Source organism: Panthera onca, chromosome C2 (genome assembly GCF_046562875.1).
Source record: "Panthera onca isolate mPanOnc1 chromosome C2, mPanOnc1 haplotype 2, whole genome shotgun sequence".
Classification (NCBI taxonomy): Eukaryota; Metazoa; Chordata; class Mammalia; order Carnivora; family Felidae; genus Panthera; species Panthera onca.
The window spans coordinates 20,587,577-20,601,122 of NC_138347.1; positions in this window are offsets into that span (position 1 = coordinate 20,587,577).

Sequence of the window (13,546 nt, forward strand, 5' to 3'; positions counted from 1 at the left end):
TTCAGCTTTAAAAAATAAAGAAAATGGGATTTACACAGCATTCCTCGGCCCACGACAATTCTAAAATCTTGGTAGGCAGATATTTTGAAGATCTCATTTTCAACACATCGCCAGAAATATTAATAGTGCCAAACATTACAAGTGTTTTACTAGCGCAAAGATTAATAACACAAATATATGTTCCAACATAAATCAAAGCAACATACATCTGTAAAATTGTATCTAAGTTAATTGATAAATTAAGTTAGAGAATTCCCCTAAGAGATGTTAAATCATCTTTTAAGCCTTTCAGAACCCTCCTTTTCAGAGAAGTTACTTTAGCAAGACTATTTTTAAATATCTTGTTACCTATTAGGTTGATTTTCAACCCTGACCCCTGCTGTTCCTTGCCTAAATGGCTGCTTTTTCTTTCCTGCTCTGTGGATCACTGGAGGCTGCCCTCCCTCTGGCTGGGGACCTCGCTGCATGGGGATTTGGGCCTTTGGTCTTTTGTGGCCAATCCACACATGTGTTGTTCAGTCTCCTTCTCACTTAACTTGGAGATTTTTATCAGCCAACTCACACCCTTTCGGTGCACCTCTCCGCTGGCCTTTTTTTTTCTGGAATGTAAAAGCATAGCTTTTAATTGTCCTGGTCCAATTTTGATGTCTTCACCTTCTGATTTTTGTTTTCGGAGCTGTTTGTTCATTGCTTGTTCGTGTTCCTAACGTCTCTGTTCTGTTTTACTGAGAGATAATTCTGACTGATTTGCTGGAGTTGGTATTCTGTGGACAGGAAGAAACTAGGAAGGTTTGTCAGTTTTCACGATGCATCTTTTAACTGGAAAAATCAGCCTAGAGCTCAGAAAATCCAAGACACCGCTTAAAGCAGCCGTGGGGAGACTTAAAAACATTACCATTGCAGCACACAAGCCCTTGAAAAAGGCAGAAGGCTGAGCAGCTCGTCATTTGTGAGCCCTGCTTCTTCCGCCTCTATACACACGTCTTGATTTTCATCCAAATGGATCACGAGCTGTAGGCAATGTTAGTTACCCTCCCACGACATTGTGTTGTAGAGCTAGAAAAGTCACAGATAATTCCTGGAGTTGCGTTTTGGCTGCACTGTAACATATCTTTAGAAGACCGTTCACATCGGAGGCTTTCCTGGACCCACGTCTGGTCGGCCTTGTACATCTAATTTGCTACACCATGCTTGATTTGGGAAGCAGGAAACCCGTGGTGGTTCTTTGAAATCTGGCTTTGAAATATTTGTCTGTATCTCTTTTCTTCTCACTTCGTCTACAAATTCAGAATCCACCAGGAGAAATTAGATGTAAAGAGGTGGGAAGGTAGGCACCAGCTTATTTCCATTGGAGATTCTTTTAAGTTCATGGATCTGAAAGACTTTATCTAAAAGCAGCAGTCGTGTATCATCTCATTCACTTACCTGCCATCCCCACCTCGCATTGCTCTCTTCCTCTCTCATTCTCATTAGCAATGAGGAGATTTCAGGGAAATTAAAAGCAATTTCTTAAGGAGATGTTGAAGGTACATGTTACCGAGTTGAGAAAATAGATGTGGATTATGTTCCTGGACAGGGTAATATGGAGAAGCCAATATCTTAGAAGTCTCAAACTCATTCAGTCTAAGTAAGCCATTCCATTGAGACTTGACCACGTTTTGCATATGAATACTCTCCCTTTAGCTTCTGTCTGGTACTTTAAAAGCCCAAGTTGCATGAAAATGGAGGGTTATGAAGCTACCTCTATTAAATAGAAAGTATAAAGTTTTTTTTTTTATTGCTCTTTAGGCACAGATTATTAATGCTATAATGACACTAAGGGGTATTAAATGCAAATTTGCAAAGCTCTAAAGAGCTTTATTAAGATAAGCAAGATTTTATTGAGTCAATTCTGTTGCTATTTTAATGAAAATCTGGCTACATAAATCTCCGTGGAAGCCACCACAGATGTTGTATCATGCATTCTGGGGAATAAGCAACAGAATTTGGCAGGGTGGTGAGAGAGAAAAACCTGTAAGAAGGAGGAGAAGGTTGGGAAAGGTGAAGAATGGGGCTCTAATCTAGAATTTAGATGATCTCCTGCATTTCATTTACTGAAATTGCAAAATTGCCTTTGGGTATCATACAAACCAATACCTGTCTTTTGATACTAAATGACATTTCCTTTTCTAAGCAGATGAATGGCATTTCTTAACTTTTCTAAGTGAAGAAAAGTGTCTGTGCATGTGTGTGTAAATTTGAACTTCAAGAGAGGCAGGTAAGAAAGAGGAAAAAGGGAAAAAGGAATCAAAGATGGCATTTAAAAAGAGGAAAAGTAAGAAAAGAAACAAGCAAGCAGGGGAGGAAGTGGAGGATGGAGGGAAGGATGGGGAAAGGGAGGGAGGAAGGAAGGAAGGAAGGAGAGAAAGGAAAGGAGAGAAGGAACCAGTTGTTTGAATGGTGGTACTTAACAAAATAGCCATAATGCTCCCCTTGGCTTGGATAAATGTTGATAGGCTTCTTTTTATTTATGTGGGGGTGAGGGTGGGGTGGGTGACTTAGCCATCCTTTGCTTAAAGCATTTGCTATAGAAAAGTTGCAGTTGTGATTTCTCTCTCTGATCTTTTGAGGTATGTCTTCTACTACCCAGGACTTTCTTTTTCTTTTTTCTTTTTTTTTTTTTTTTATACATTGATTTATTTTTGACAGACAGAGAGAGAGACAGAGCCCAAGTGGGGGAGGGGCAGAGAGAGAAGGAGACACAGAATCCGAAGCAGGTTCCAGGCTCTGAGCTGTCAGCACAGAGTCCGACACGGGGCTCGAACTCACAAACCGCGAGATCATGACCTGAGCCGAAGTCAGAGCCACTTCGGCTTAACCCACTGAGCCACCCAGGTGCCCTGAAAGACATTCTTTTTCAAGGATCTGACAGCTATCCCTTTGATATGTAATCAAGAAAGATAAGGTCCTTATCTCCTAGCCTCTGTTGGGAGGGAAGGAATCTAACTTCAAGAAACCACAATTAGCAAACACAAAGGGTGTCCTCACATTGACCAAACTCCCACTAAGTGAATTTTCTGGTACTTTTCCATTAACCCACCACAGTGTTTAAAAATCTTCTGACCTTTTGTTTCAGCAGAGTTGAGTTTGGTCTCCCTCCCCTCTTACAAGTCTTGACTCCTACTGCAATTGTGTTGAATAGCCTGCCTTGTTGTTTTTAATGTGTCTGATACAACTTTTCTTCTAAGAAAAAACGATGAGCGTGCAAAGCCAGAGCTCTAGGTTCTGATCTTGGCTTGACCAGGATCTTGCCTCAGCGTGGGACCTTGGACAAATCACTCAACATTACTGAATATCAGCTCTTCGATCTTTCAGTTGAGATTGTCAGTCTATAAGTTTCTCACCAGGTGCACTATTACTGTTCTGAATGGAACAATTCTTCCTTGGTTAGTCCTGACCCCGCACATCGCAGTAGGATCAGTACTCCTGTCTCCTATCCCCCAAATACCAGTAGTGCCCGAACAATTATGATAATGTAAATTCTATCACCTTGTTATGTAAAGGGTGACCCTCAAACCAGAAGCAGAATTACCCAGGGAACTTGTTAGAAAAGCAAACTCTTGGGGCACCTGGGTGGCTCAGTCGGTTAAGCGGCCAACGTCAGCTCAGGTCATGATCTCATGGTTCCTGAGTTTGAGCCCCACATCAGGCTCTGCATTGACAGCTCAGAGCTCAGAGCCTGGAGCTTGCTTCGGATTCTGTGTCGCCCTCTCTTTCTGCCCCTCCCATGCTCGTGCTCTGTCTCTCTCTGTCACTCAAAACTGAATAAAGGTAAAAAAGAAAAGAAAAGAAGAGAAGAGAAGAGAAGAGAAGAGAAGAGAAGAGAAAAAAAGAAAAGAAAAGAAAAGAGAAGAGAAAAAAAAAGAAAAGAAAAGAAAAGAAAAGAAAAAAAAAGAAAAGAAAAGAAAAGAAAAGAAAAATCTTAGACCCTATCTCAGACCTACTGAATCAGGATATCCCTTATAACAATTTCCCCAGACGTGTCATATGCAAACTAGACTTTAAGAAGCATAGCTCCAGTATACGTTTTCAAAAGTCAGATTTTGTGGGGGTGGGGCTGGGGGTGGGTGCACTTGTGCGAGCTTATAGACTGGGGTGCTGTTACCAGCTTGAAGACTATTAGATCCTCACTGATTTCCAAGATTTCTTTCATCTTTGACTGAATTCTTTTCAATATCTTTTAATATTCTATAGTTTTCTGTCTTGCATTCTGTCTTGCAATAGGTTCTCAAAACCTATTGCTAAATTGATTCATTGTTATTTTATATATTATTGCACCTCCTGAAGTATGTATTTTAAAAATTTTATAACTATATTGCTAACGTATACAAGTTCGTTTCCCATATGCATCCCTTGTCTAGCCAAATTCACATGTTCACTTAAAATTTCTAACAGTGTGCTTCACAATTATTTAAACTCTTTTCTGAGAATAATGACATCTTTAATACTGCAAACCTTTCAATTTTTGTTTTTCTAATTTCTAGAACTATTTTGAAGTGATCATAACAGACACCTTTGTTTCATTTTTATTCCTAACACAAATATGTTACTTTGCCATTAAGTGAATGTATAAAAAGTGTCTTTTACTCTATCAAGGAAGTTTCCTTAAATTTCTAGTTTGCCTAGTGTGTATCATATTCATGTTTGATTAATAGGTATTCAGTTACATATGCTTTCCTGCATCCTTTGAGATGAGTATCATTTTTTTCCTTTAAATTTGTGATTTAAACTGATTCATTCTCAAGTATTAAGTATGTCCTATATTCCCATAATAAATCCAACCTGGCTGTGATCTATTTTTCTTTATACATATTGCTGAATTAGTTTGCCAATATTTTGGTTAGAATTTCTGGTAAAAATAGTATATGATTTTTCTTTCTTGCCAATTCTTATCAAGTTTTAGTTCCATAAGATGCTGGTATCATAAAACCACTTGTGGAGTACTCTTTTTTTTTAATAGTCTATACAACTTTTATAAGTATCCTTTTAAATTTTTTTAAAATTTTCTTCCGTAGAATTTACTTATTAAGTTGCTGTATCTAATTTTTCCTTGGTGAAAAGTATTTTATTACATTTTTAACTTAGTTAATATTTATTAAAATATTAAGATTCCCTTTTTTCTTTCATTTTGGCAATTTTTATTTTGTAAGAGTTTGTCCATCTATCTAATTCTTTCACATATTGGCATAGAGTACTATTACCTAATAACAGTATTTTATTATTAATATTATTTAATATTTTATTTTTAAATGTTTTATGTTATTTTATTTATTATTTTATTTTTTATAAAGACTGAAGTACCAGTGATAATTCCCCATTTTTATTATTGGTAATCATTACTGATTTCAAAGTGAAAGAAACATAAACCAGTTAAATCTCTTCAATATATTCTATTATATTCAGGTAATTTAGTTACAAATAAACTTTAAAAAATATTTATTTGTTTGTTTTTAAGTAGACTCCACAGCCAGTGTGGAGACCAACACGGGCTTGAACTCATGACCCTGAGATAGAGACCTGAGCTGAGATCAAGAGTCAAAGTTTAACTGAGCCACCCAGGCATACCCAAAAATTTTTTAAGTAGGCTCCACAGCCAACATGGGGCTTGAACTCATGACCCTGAGATTAACAGTCCATATAAACTTTGAACCCAACTAGTTATCGCTCAATGGTCTTTGGTATATACTCACACATTAGCTCTTTTCATTGTTTTGTTGTTTTTGTTTTTGTTTTTCTGTCTTTTTCAATCTTTGACCTTTAAAGATCATTTACATTTTCTGTAAAAATACCTTTGGTATTTTCTTTGCTAAGATTTACTAGTTTTGCCCCTTCCACCCGACTGTAAATTCAATATCTCCTTCTAACTCCATGAGGTTCTCAAAAACAGATTTCACTCTCTGTGCCTCTGTCCTCTTCCACATCCTGGACAAATAATTTTCCATAAGCTTGTTGTATATCTGATGGTTTTAGATGGATCGTCCTAATATTTTAAGCAAATAACTTTTTCTCCTCAGCAAGACGTTAGGTCCAGATGAGCTCATCTACCATTGCTGGAGTTGAAATATCTACTAGATAGATTATTGTTTACCAAGCTTTTAGTGACTCACTCTGCCTCAAAGACTTCAGGGCTTAACTTTTTATTTTTCTTTCCCACCTGCCTGTCTATATGGTCTAGGGAAACATTTCCTGGCAATTATTACTGGGTTTCTTGTTTTAGTTTCTCTTTGCTCTGTACTGATGGACATTGTGAGTGTCCAGGCTTGCCCTGTAGTTTCTTGGAATGCCACTGTCAAAGTCACATTCCCAAAAATACTGAATTCTTTAGCAGTGTTTTTGATAATAAAAGTTAGGAAATGTTTTATCATTTGATAGGAACAATGATTAGTGTAATTAGTGCAGAAACTCTAAAATATTGCATGCCAAACTTTGGGAAGTGTAGTACAATCATAAATTAATAAATATAGGGCACCTATTTAAGATTTTATATCCAACTATGTTATTGTTAGTATAGAGATAATTCTTTTTTTGCAGCAAACGATAATGACTATTAGCCAGCCTTTCGTGTGGGAAATGTTTAGGTGAATGAATGAATGATAAAACAAATGAATTAATGAGTAGATTTTCAGTATATTACACGTCAAACAACATCATGTACTTTAGTTAATACAGCAGGCGGGTGAAGAATTATAATTTCCTAAACTTGAAGATGAAAACAAACCAAACAAGTTTTCTGCTTCCAATATAGCAGTTTTCCAATATTATCAGGGGACTGTAAATGATGAAATCAGAGATTCAGGGAAATAGTGTATACGGTATCTCATCTCTTCTAGCAATATGGATGGCAGGTGCTATTAAAATAATGACAAAATGGTATTTTTCATGATACAGATGAGGGTATAATATTATATTAAATTCCTAAATGAATATTGCCAAATTCGTTCTCACGGTGGGTGAAATAATTTATGTTGCTATTAGAAATGTATGGAAATTTCTACTTTCCCACTTCCCTATGCCTCCACTCTGATCAATAATACAGTACATTATCCAATGGTTTCTGATATTTGTCATGTAAGAGGTAAGGTAATAGCACTTCAAGGTAGATTGCATTTGAAACATGATTGAGGAATTTTACATATGCTTAAAAGCCATTCATGTTTTGTCTTCTATGAACTATATATTCATATACTTTGCTTACGTTCTGTTAAGATTTTGGTTCTTATTGATACAGAGACTTTATTTTTTTTTTTAATGTTTATTCATTTATTTTGAGAGAGAGGGAGAGGGAGCAGGCATGTGAGCAAGTGCGGGAGGGGCAGAGAGAGGGAAAGAGAGAATCTTAAGCGGGTTTTGCACTCAGCGCTGAACCAGACTACCAGACTGGGGGCTCAGTGTCACAAACCATGAGATCATAACCTGGGAAGAGATCAAGAGTTAGATACTTAACCGACTGAGCCCAGGCATCCGAATCCAGAGACTTTTAGAAATGTATTAGATAAATGGCAACTCATGGTGATATTAATTGCAAAGATTTTTTTACCAGTTTGTTCTATGCCTTTTACCTTTGTTTGTGATATTTATCCCAGGAATCATTACTTTAATGTAGTCTTTTCTTTTGCAGCATTTTATTTTACTGTATATTTTTAAAAATGTAATCCACTCTGATAAAATAATAAATTTCCTGTGCTTTCTCCTTGTATTTTAAGGATTGCTTTTTTTCTGTGCTTAAATCATATGTCAATCAGAAATTATTTTTGTACAAAATTAAAATAGATGTGTCTTTTTTCCAAATAACTTTCCAATTGTTCTAATACCATGTAATGAATAATTCATCTTTTCCTTGCTTATTTGAAATGAGTGGGTTGCCGCTGTTTTCAGTGTTTCTTATGATCCTCTATGGTACCATCTCTTAAAGCACCAGTATATACCTATTCTGTCCTTGTAACCATCAAAATCCGTGCTCGAAAAATACCAAAACATCCATTTAAATTTTAGTTTAAATCCAATAGTGTAACTGACTTTCTCTCAGAAAATTTGGATTTAAGAGTTTTTTGCTTGTACTATTTTTATTTGATAATTTGCCTAATGACCCAATTAAAGTAATTTTATACATTAACTACAGGCTAAGATAGGGTTTGGTTGATGTAGATCAACCACTCCTGTTTCTGCAAATCATAAACCATCAACCTATATTTATAAAAAAAACTAGCCATGATTTTGAAGCAATAAGTAAATCTGATAGAAGAGCAAATGTCAAGTAAAGACAGTGAAAAATAGCTAAGCTTTTGATCAGAGTTAAAATTCTGGCCTTGTCACCTCATAGTTCTGCGAATTTGGGAAATTTACTTTGCCTTTCTGAATCCTCATTTTCAGAATCACAAAATTGAGAAGATAATAGATACTTCATGATATCCTCTTGAGATTAAAATCAACATAGTATACAGTATAAAAAGTTTTTTTTGGTCATTGATTATGATAATGTATATAGATCCATTGCAAAAATGAGTTAGATACATCTGAAATGTATGAGGTTAAAACAGAAAATTCAAATTTTGTTCCTTAGAGTAGTTGTAGTTAACATGTGGTGTCTGCTTTTCAAATTTCCCTATGTGTTTACAAGCACATATATGAGACATTTTGCAAAAGAAAAAAAAAAAATATATATATATATATATATATAATTACCACATATTCTTACGCAGCTTGCTAATTTTATTAAATAACACACACCTACACATAGACTTTTTTGCCTCCACTGAATGCACTCATTTTTGTATTACTAGTTGCAAGAGATTTGTGTCTCATTCTGATAACGGGTCTTTGGTTCTGTTAAATGACAAAGCATTACATGAGAGTATAGTTTGAAGGTGGAGTGAGTTCTTTCTTCTTCTTCTTCTTCTTCTGTTTTAAATGTTTATTTATTTTGAGAGAGAGGGAGAGAGAAAAATAGGGAACGTGAGGGAAGGGCAGAGAGAGAAGGAGAGAGAGAATCCTAAGCAGGCTCTGTGCCCTCAGTGCAGAGCCTGATGTGGGACTCGAGATCATGAATCGTGAGATCATGACCTAAGCCAAAAACAAGAGTTGGTGGCCTAACCAGCTGAAGCACCCAGATGCCCTTTTCTTCTTCTTTTTCATATTCATCTCAACTATATTTCTTAAAGCCCAATAAAGAAATATTGAAACACAGGTTTCTTAATTTCTCTAATTGTAAGAGAAATTGAAATGCAAGCCTAAGGTTTAGAGTCAGACTAGGATCTAGCTATTTCATGGAGGATTGTGTGACCTTGGATGAATTTCCAAAACAGTAAAATGGGGATGATAATGCTAACCTGGACAAAGTGGTCTTTAGAATAGTTTCAAAACCATAAAATACTTTAAAAAATATTTATTTACTTGGGGGGTGGGGCAGAGAGAGAGAAAGAGAGGGAGAGAGAATCCCAGGTAGGCTCCCCGTTGTCAGCACAGCCTCATTAACTGTGAGATCATGACATGGGCCAAAATCAAGAGTCCGACACTTAACCAACTAAGCCACCCAGGTGCCCCAGGACCACAAAAGTACTTACCAAGTGTTAACCATACATGTTTCTTATTTTGACCCATTACACCCAGAAAACTTGCAGGTTTTACTTAAAATTAACCGAGAAAATAGGTCAACATCAAGGAGACATTCTGGCTTATTGCAAATCGGTGCTTAGTTTTTACACAAGTGTTAAGACAACTGTGTGCACATTGTTGCTCAAGATATATTCAAGACAGTTTAGAAGGGAACAGCTGAGGCTAAATATTTCTTTTTATTTTGTGCTTTCGACCTGGGCAGCTTCATTTGGAAAGGATGCTTTGTTGAGATGATGGATGTATTTGCAGGTGAATTTATATTCACAAGTTTCATATTAGGTCATGAACCCAAAGAGATGTGTTATAAGTTTGAGGCTAAATCCAAGAGATTATTATTTTTTTTTTTCTATTGGTATTTGTCGTGGTAGTGATATAAGCACTGAAGATGGAAACATAGTTTTTTGTTGCTGTTAAAGTAAATTCAGAGAAATCAGATTATAGCTGATGTAATTTAGATGCTTGGAGGTGGGGGGATTTTCTGATAGCAAAATCTAATATATGTAGCTCCCAGAATGGAAAGCCTCTCTCAGGGGGACGACCTGCCATCAGGGAATTTATTTTTCAATGTGGTGATGCTGACACCAACTTTTCAAACCCATTTTTTTTTATGGAGGTTTTTTGATTGGAAGTGACTTAGATTTTGTACTTAGCCTTAACTGGGAGTGGGAGTGAGAGAAAGAGACACCGCTTCTTTCTGCACACCTCTGCCTTTAGTCTGAATTAACGTCTTCAACACTTCAACTGTGCATCACTTGTTTCTTTTTATTGATATTTCACATGCGGTGAGCACCATAATAATCTCCTTAACACTTCCTTCTTTTATTGGTACTCTCTGTACACGGTGAAGTAAGGGTTATCCTGCTTGTTTTATAGAAAAGAAAACTTGACACTTAAGAAGTATAATGTACCCTAAGTCACACAGTTCATGTTTCAAATCACTATGTTACAAGGCTGACTGATAGCATTCAATGTGTGTCATATATACTTTTCTGTCTCCAGAACTTAATAATTAGCCACTCTGGGGCCTGTCATCTTAGTGTCTCCACAGCACCAAGCTTGTGTCTAAATAGTTGTTGCACTCAATCTGCAACAGCTAGAAATTCCTAAACTCTGCCTGGGAACAAGTAAAGATTTACATTTTAGTTATTGGCTCCTCAAAGACCAGTGACCATGACCACTGAAAGGGCATCTGTTGTTGCTTTTTGTTTGTTCATTTGGTTTGGTTTCTTGTTTTTCCAAAAACCCTGTACTACTGGCTGCTGCTTCTTCTTCTTCTTCTTCTTCTTCTTCTTCTTCTTCTTCTTCTTCTTCTTCTAAAGCACTGGGCTTTTATTTTGTCCCTCATCTTGAGCATCTGGGAGAGGAAAGTTTTAGTCATGAGAATGGAAGATGGTAATTCTCAGTTTCTGTTAAATTGTATGTAACAGCCGTTTGCAAACATGACTCAACCCATTGGTCAGTTTTGTGCAGAATTCATCAAACTTGCCATAGCTGACTACTGCACATTTGGTTTGAAAGTCCATTTTCCTTTTATCTTTAAAAGGGCCATGAAGACAACTTTCTGTGAAAGGTACAACCGGATAAAAGAATCAATCCATATAATTATTCAATTATAAGCTTAGATATATGATGCGCAGTTTCAAAGAAATTTTTATCCTCTTGAGTTTGATATGAACAGTTACGTATTTTGTTGGTTTTTATCCTGAGGAAAATGCCTTTCAGCTCTATCCTATATTCTTCATTACCCACGCCCATTCCTGTAGAACTATTTAATCTTTTCCAAACAGTTATCATGAGACACTCTTATGCGTTGCTTCCTTTGGAGTCATATGTTCTCAGTACACTTATTTTTATCACTTAAGAGGCAGAAAAAGCTTACATAAAATTCTAAATATATCCCCTGCACATTTTAGATAATCCCCACCTCACCTTTTTAAGGATTTATTCTCTAATTGGCTTTCTCTCCAAATCTCCACACAGCTATTTCCAGCTTTCTGAATTCTTCAATTTCAGATCCTTTCTTCTCCCACCTTATTCTTATCAGATGAGCTCATATACATCTTAGAAAAACATAGGAATAAAATAGAAATCACCAAATGACCTTTTCTTTCCCCCTCAGCATCCTGTTCCCAAAGTTACAAATTTATATGGACCCTCATTTGATCTTTCTTCCTTATTTCCTATTAGAAAGAATCATTTTCCCCTTGAGCTGCAGAAAGTTCATTTTTCTGTCTGTGCCCTTCCATCCCTTGCTTCTCACATTTTCAGGGAAAATCAATTATTTCCTCTATGTGTGTTTAACCTATCACTGTCCACAAGTATCTTCCTTCCTTTAAGCTTTTATACATGCATACTTGTCGCCAAAAACCTTAAATAAATTTTTAAAAAGTAATTAACAAATTAGAAAATGCTTTCTTAGACATGGCATGTCCTTCTGGCTAATGGTCTCTCCCCTTGCCGACACAGGTAAAATTCTCAAGTTGAAAGAGCCCATGCTCGCTGTTCTACTCCTCATTTGCTAGTCCTCAGGAATCAGACATGTTCTCCATTGTTCTACTCACACTGATCATATCAGGTCAAAATTGGTCGTCCTGTTGCTGAATTTAGTACAACTATATCCGTTCTTATCATAACTGACCTGAAACAACATCGTTATAATAGCATTGACCTCTTCTTCCTTCTTGAATGAAATGACTTTGGCTTCCAGGAGACCAAGTTCTCCTGGTCTTGTTTGCTGTTCTTTTATACTAGTATGCGTTTTTATTCTAATATTTTGATATCTGGGGTCTTACTGTTTCTAAGGAGACTGTCCCTTCCAGGGCTAGCCAATTCATAGAAATCGTAAAGGACTCACAAGACAACATGCCTTTCAAGTAAAAGCTAAACAATCCAGAGCACATAACCTTACCCTCACCTCCATCAAGCTTTTATACTCCTGGCCAATATTCCCCAATCCTAATAACCCCAGGGCCAGGTACCAGATACCAGGAGAACCCATATTCCAGAGTCTACTGATATCATTTAAACTAATCATTCCTAAGTTTGCATACCCTTGTGCATCATTTCTTCCCATAGAAACCACAATGGAAACTTTTGCTTGCATTTTCCTCACACTGTCTCTGCCTCCTGATTTACCCTGGTGCTTTCCTGGATGGCACTCTGGAGTGAGCAGTGCCCCCTTCTCTTAGAAACCATATAACAAGCCACCTTTCAATGGCAAACATGTCATGATTTGTTACCCTCTCCAAAGCCTCACCGCTTGATGTAATCATCTGAAGAATTAGGTTTCAACAAAGGAAGTGAGGAGTAGGGGATCAAGAATTCGGAACAAGTAACTTCTAAGCCTGGCAAAAATAAAACAAGGTACAAATCATCGATATCCAGGATGAAAAGAATATTGGCACTAGCAGTTCTGAAGCCATCAAAAAATATAATGAAGGAATACTACAACTTAATGCTCAGAAAAAAATAGACCAATTGCTTAACAAACAGGCAAGTGAATCAAGATGAAATTGTCAACTTGAATAGGCTATAATCATAACAGAAACTTAATTTCTATTTTAAAATCGTCCCCCAAAATATCTCCAGGCCCAGATGGTTTCACTGGTGAATACTATGAAATACTTAAGAGAATTGGCACCAATTTTGCACATCTCTTCCAGAAAATAGAAGATGAGAGAACACTTCCATCACTTGTTTTGTGGCCAGTTTTATCCCGATTAAGAAACCAGACAAAGCACCAAAGGAAAATCCATTATCTTTCATGAATTTAGATATTAAAGTCAACATAAGATTAGCAAATTGAATCTAATAATAAATAAAATGATTGCATGCCAAGACCAGTGGCATATACATGAGACTGATTGAACACTGGAAATAAATTACTGTAATCCAT